We start from the raw sequence: 7085 nt of genomic DNA, 5'->3' as shown, positions 1-7085 counted from the left end.
TAGCATTAGCAGCTCGCTTGCCGGCATTGTTCATTGATTAATTAATTTAACGATTTCATTATGAGATTGCAGATGGCTAGCATTAGCATTAGCTTTAGCTTTAGCTTTTTTTTTATTCGTGAAAAAAACGGGGACAAACAGAAGGTGACAGAGAGGGGGGCTAGCTTCCTAGCATTAGCAGCTATCTTGCTGGCATTATTAATTGATGAATGAATTTAACGATGTCTAAAATTGTAGAATAGTACAATGTAAAAAAAAAAAAAAAGTGAGAATTTTCTAACTGATGATCTGTCCAACAGCCATCTCTAGTATTCTTTCCTAACAGGTGCTTCCCACCAGGGAGTTTCTCTAGGATGAGGTGTTATTCAGGCAGAGTTTATGTTGTTACAGCTGCTTTCACACTGCTGCTGTGTATGTAATAAATTCACACACAAATATTAACATTAACATTTGAAACCTTTCCGTCTCTCTCTGACAAAGAAGCTCATTGGTGCTGTTTCTGAAACGGCTGCCTGGGTTACCTATGTTGGTGTGTTCGCTCTCCAGGATGGCGGCCGGATTGATGACGCCACATCTTCGAGGTGGACCCTGCCTGCCTTCTCATTGAGGCACAGCGGTCCTCACTGGAGGGGAAGCACAGGATGCTCGGCCTTGACTGTTGTCAAGGTGATCATGAGGATCTCCTGGGAGGAGTGGAGGCTCCACTGTTGGAGGAGGACACATGGGGCAGAGGAGTAGGCCCTCCTCATCCACGTCACCCTGGACGCCTCTTTGCTGCATTCTCTCTGCATCCAGGACATATGGAGTACACAGAGGTGAGATTCACTGTTTCCTCTAATGAATATCAGATCTATGTTAACACACACTGCTCTATGATTATCTTTCAGTTGTCTTCTTGGACTGAACTCGGGCCCTGCAAACTGGGCCAGTGTTAGCCTCCTGCTGGAGGCCGTTTGCAACCAGCTCTGCCGTCTTCACTCAGTGGCCACGTGGTCCAGAGGGACCATAAAGACTTGGTGCCGGCAGATTTTGAAGCAGTTGTCAGTGTAGTACAACTCATGTAAAGTAGTTTTATTCATAACTTAATTGTTGTCATCACAAAGGTGTTTAATAAATAAACCTTCTGTGACTAAATTGTACTGATTATGTTTTTGGGCTTGTGATTGCTTAAAGCCATGTTTACTGTGAGCCATCATCTCATACTGTGTGGCTTATGACCAGGTTGGCACAAAAGATTTTTTAACCTATATTTTAATTTGAGGAAGCAAAGCAAATATCTGAAAAAACAAACATGATTTTGTTTTTTGGGGGTTTTTTTCCGCTCTCTTCCTGTTAATGTCACAGCCCCTAAGATATATCACGGACTCCTTGGGACCTGACCACCATATATGGGGAATTGCTGCTTCATCACAATAGGTAACATCAGAAACATGAAAGTTAAAGATGAAATGCATTTTTAAAGGATGATACTTTCTATTGTAATTGTTCACTGTTTTGAGACAAGGAAGACTCCAGGAAAATAAAAATTGTTGTTACAGTATTATCAAAAGACCTTAATTCATTTGCCATGAAATTACCAAAAGAGAAAATGTCCTGTATGCTAATCTTTTTGCTGTTCTTCCAGGTGTTTCAGACTGTATTCTGAGCTGCATATGAAATTATTATTATTATTATTATTATAATAGCGGGTCCACACTGTATCAGCCCTGTATTTGATGAACTCAACAAGCTGGATCATGTAATATCTTATATAAATTAAAGAAGTTTGTAAAGTATCTCCTCACCAGCTCAGTGATCTATAGCCGATCCCCAGGTGGTAGCTGAAGCTGGAAAACATGACACTGCAAATCACCAGTGGAGTGCAGTAACTCATTTATTTTCTCATGAGATTTAGAACAAGAAATTGAATGTAGAAGGAGTCAGTTAACAAATGCTCAAAACAGATGTTGACTCACTTGCAAGAGGCTCTCTGTTCTAGGATGAAGTGAAGGACTTTTTCTTGTCAATAAGATATGCGTATTATGTGACAGTGAAATTTCAAACAGCACTTTTAGGTTTTTTTGAGAGGAGGTTGTGTTGTCCCGGCTGCATCTTTGATGTCCTCCCTTTCTTCCGTGCAGATTAGTTTAAGTTCAGCCAAGTTGGATGAGGCAGCTAACCAGAGCTATCATCATCGTCCAATAAATTTTTAATGGATTTCAAGACCGGGCTTTGGTTATGCTGCTCAGTGACACTTAAAGTTGTTGTTCTGTGGCCAGTTTTGATCCCCTAAGAAATATAACCATAACAAAGAAATTCCAATAAGTTTGTTGCATGAAACATGAGAAAGTCACAGGATTAAAGACAGTTCTTTGACTCTGTTTTAAAGGGTAAACACCGAATTACAACATTTAACATCAAGTAGTGAAATCAAACATCTAACTTACTGTATGTAAGTTCTTGTTCAGATTTGATTCCTGTGAGATTAGTGGGTTATCCAGATATCTTTCGGGTTTAACTCGGGCTATCAGGGTCGGCCCATGTTAGGCCCAGTGAAGACCGATAACCCAGAGACGGCCAGACTGAGTTGAACTCGCTTCCTGGTCCAGGACCTGGATCCAGGTGAGGGTTGGTAGTTAGTTTTTGTTTTTTTTAGATAAATATGACTTGATTGACCAGGTCTGTGACATCATCAGCCTCATTGCTGCAACTGAGCAATCAGCTGACAGACAGGTAGTTATTAGCTGTTGTTTCCTGACTCCTCTACCTGCCTCTACCTTTTTGGACGACTGACTCTTGTGAGCTCAGAAAGATTACCCCCAGCAACAACGGACTAAAATGGGATCCACTCTTGCACTTTACTTTAAATAACAAGGTCAAACATAAAGCAATTGCTGTCCTTGTGAAATCAGCAGAATGTGGTAGTTTGCATTTTGAGGTTGCAGGTGTTGGAGCACCAGATGGTTGTGGGTTGAGACACTGAGTCAGCAGAAATCTTCCCCTTCAGCTGCACAGACCTCAGAGACGAGCTCATCTCATCTCATCCACTGTGGGTGACGTCGTCCGTAGCAGAGACTCGTGTGATCTAACAGTGTGAGTGTGAGTGTGACTGATCGTCAGTATCACCATCATCTTTCAAATATTCACACTGTTGTTCTTTTTGAGATGGAAATAGTTGCACGTTGGAGTCTAAACTCACCAGTAGAGGGAGCCAGAACACAAGTGATTTGAAGTTGCAGCCTGAGTGCTGAAGTATTTACTGCCCTCTGATTTTTGTACAGTGTCTGTTTTTATTCTTTAAACTAGAAATGCACATTTTCTTGACCTTTTAAAAGCATTACAGTAAAATATTTGCGTTTTTGTCTTTTGTTCTGCAGTAAATCTACTGACGAATCCTTTACATCCCGATACTTTTTTTTTATACAGAAGGATGCATCATTTATTATCAGCTTTCAGTCTTATGAAGATATGACCCTCAAAATCTGACAGTCTCTCAACAGTTCATCCCTCACATCTTCATTCAGCGTGCAGATGCTGGCTCGAGTTATTTCTGTTTCATGTTAATAATTGCAACGAAACAGATTCCCTCCATCGATTCATATGCACATAAAAACAGCCAGCTCGTGTGTGTGCGCGCGCGCGCGTGTGTGCGCGCGCGCGCTGCCAGGAATGATGGGAGATTCATGAGTTTACTCCTAGAGCAGGGACAGAGGATGCTTCCTGTTCACTCAAACCACAGCTTTTGATTGACAGCTGTTGCCACAACCTGAGATAGCAGGAGAATAATGAGGGAGGGGAGGAGAGAGAAACTCAGCAGGGGAGTTTTAGCAAAAATAAAACTGTAATATTCATGATTTGACAACAGGCCCATGTGGCAGGAATAAGATGCAGTTCTGCTTCAGTGCTAAATGTGAGCTGGTTTGGTTTTCTTGCTTTTTGTGTGTGTGTGTGTATGTGTGTGTGTCTAGTTTCCTGATAACACTTCAGATACAGTGAAAATAGGACTGGTCGTGGATAAAATAGGCCATGAATAGAAATAGCTCTGTAGCCTGGGCTCCACAGTCTCTGTGTCAGTTACCTTGTGTGTGCTGTTAAGCCGATGGCTGTCTATTCTCCGTCCAGGTGCGCGCATGTGTGTATGTATGTGTGTGTGTGTTTGCTCGTGTGTGGGAGATACTGCCCAGGACTCACAAGCTCCCAGAATCCATGAGAAAGCATAAGGCCTCTGCCAACTGCATTAAGATTAAAGGCACTGACAAGGAATGTGTTATTGCCAGCTCAGATGGGGCCTGCATAATCTGGGACCCGGTGGAAGCCAGAACTCGCCCACTCAACCCCGTCTGTTTCTTTTCTGCTGAAACTAGTTCACATCACAGGAGTGGTTAAATCGCTTTAGCTCTGATGAAGGCGACCGTTTTGTTAAACCTTGACAAAGTTGTGTAGAACATCATATTCAGACAGAGCGGTAAAAATACATGAAGCGGTATTGATTTCCTCCTGGGACATGCCGTTTCCTCGCTCTGTCTGTCTGTGTAGGCATTTTGCAAGGAGTCAGGTGGACCTGGAAAACACAGATCAGCACTGTCCACTCCTCTCAGGCGAAGAGCAGGACATTATGGATGAAGGAAACTGAGACGTGTTCTCTCACATCTAAGTTTAGTCGTAGTAAAGGCGCAAAACCTATGAAAGTTGTGTGATACTGCATGCTTTTGCCTCTAGTTGTATTTTACTGTAGCATGGGCAGTGTGACAGTGATGGTGCATTGTTCTTTTAACTAAGGGAGTGTTTGTTCCCGGACCAGGCGGCATATATGACTCAGGCGACCAGATGGTCTCAGTTGCCTGCTTCATCTTTGGGGATGACATTTCCTTCTTTGCAGAGAAGAGCGTCACGGAGGCAAATTACCACTCCATTTATGGGCATAACGTTACTTAACTAGTAGGACACAATGCTGCAGCACTGATCTAATTATATGAGCTGCAGAAAGATATATACTTACCGTCTCTTCGGTTTGTATTATCATAACTTTGAGCTTGGTACCACATGAATGTTCAAAGGCTTGTATGAGCTGTTCCTCACATCAAAGACAATAAGATAAAGGCCACACACAGATGGAAAAATGCATATATGTCTGCATGATGCTGCACCTACCTTGTCATCGCGAGGGAACAACTTCCATGTGTTATGAAATCAGATTTATAAGTCTTAGCTGAGAGAAAAATCGTCTTTTGCAGGAGTAATAAGAGGCACCTGCCTATTGAAAAGGGAAATGCATAATTTCTCTAAAAATAACATCAAATAACAATTGAAAGAGGAGGCCACAACAAGACGGAGAGAGCTGCTAAACTCAGCGTGATTATTGCTTTGCTACAAAGAGCTTACCTCTATATGATAGATGGCGGCAGCACAGAGGAGCCCCTGGGTCATTACTGTGGAAAAGTTGTACGTTTCATCTGTGCGAGTCTTTTGCAGTAGGATGATGAAAATATCCCAGTTCATGTCTTTCTTAGCTCTTTCATCACATCTTTTCTTCTGCTGTCAATGACTGTAAAAACAAAACAAAAAAATACCTGAAGGCAAATGTCTTTGGTTTGTTGTGGCTGAGAAGTCACATCGTTTCTCCTGGCCAAATGGAGCCTTATGTTTTATTTGGGGGTCATTGTGAGTGAGATCGCCTCTGGATGGATCATCCTCGTCAGTCGCCGGAGGAACCTCCAGGCAGCGCGGAGGCTTCTGAAGTCCCACAAGTAGCGGACGCAGCTGAGGGACTAAATATGAAACCCATTTCAGGCAAATTAGATTTTTCTTAAATCCAGTATTTCTCCTTCACATCAAATATATGTGATTAGTTCAACAACAACCAGACGAAACAGGAACCATAACCATATATATATAAGAAAAACCACCTCCTCATCAGGACTGTGTGGGTGTGGTTTGATTAGATGTGATTGATGTTGTCCTGGCAACATAGGCAGTAAATACATAACAAACAAATACATAACACTTTAGTTATTTAATTCTCTGGATCCTAATTGGTGTATTGAAGCATGTGACATCACATTTTATCCCACTTTAGAACCTGATTGGGGGGGGGCTTTAATAGGCCTTTAAAAATCAGCAGAGCAGAGTCATGTGACCCAGGTGAACAGGTGGCATGTTTGTTATATGGTGTGTAAGAGAGAAGCTGGTTGTTTCCCTCCTCTCCTCAGAGGCAGGTGATGCTGGGAAAGGCTTGGTTGTATAGAGGCCTTCAGATTCATGTGTAGTGCTCTGGGTGCAGACATGAATATTGTTGACTTTGCTCTTAGATCCCGTCTCTTGAAATTGAGCCTACTGGTAGGATTATTGTTTCCCATGGCAACAACAACAACAACAACAGGTACTCCACACCAGCACCACTCTGAAGGGAAGCAGAGTAGGAGGTTCCCCCTCTGATCGCAGACCTGGCTCAGTCTTCAGGTTGAAGTGAGGAGGAGTCGGTCATAATGCTTCTGCTCACTGCTGCAGTAAATCTGCAGGGTGTGTTTTTAATGTTAGTGAGACAGCTCTGTGTGATGAAACGTATCTATGCGGCGAGCAGAGGAGATCAGCACAGCCGTTCCCTTACTTCATGGCCCGGGAATGATCCTGCAATAATCCTGGAGACCGTAACCTGTGATAAATGCCTTCCAAGGCTTAGCTAATGAATTTTGTCTGTGGGATGCTGGGGTCTCTCTCTCTCTCTCTCTCTCTCTCTCTCTCACACACACACACTCTCCAATGCTGTCTTTTTATTCTGAATTGGCAGGAATCGACGCTCTGGACAGTCTTTTTATTCTCTGGCAGCGCCCGTAGAGAAGGAAAGTGGCCGACAACAGGAATCAACAAGCAGCTCACTGATTTTTAAAAGCGTAGCTGATGTCGCTGTCACTAAAGCAGATCACTGACAGTACAACAGACAGAGGTTTCTTCATGGTGAGGGGGGGATTCTCCATCAGAGAAGCATTGATGTAAGCGCAGCACTTTTTTATCAGGACCTTAAAATGACTCAATGATTTTAATCATAGGAGAAATTATATAGTGTAAAAGTAATTATTGATAATATATCTTTCTTTTACCGCAGTGAT

This window comes from Seriola aureovittata, chromosome 17 (genome assembly GCF_021018895.1).
Source record: "Seriola aureovittata isolate HTS-2021-v1 ecotype China chromosome 17, ASM2101889v1, whole genome shotgun sequence".
NCBI lineage: Eukaryota > Metazoa > Chordata > Actinopteri > Carangiformes > Carangidae > Seriola > Seriola aureovittata.
Note: the sequence above shows the minus strand (reverse complement) of the source record.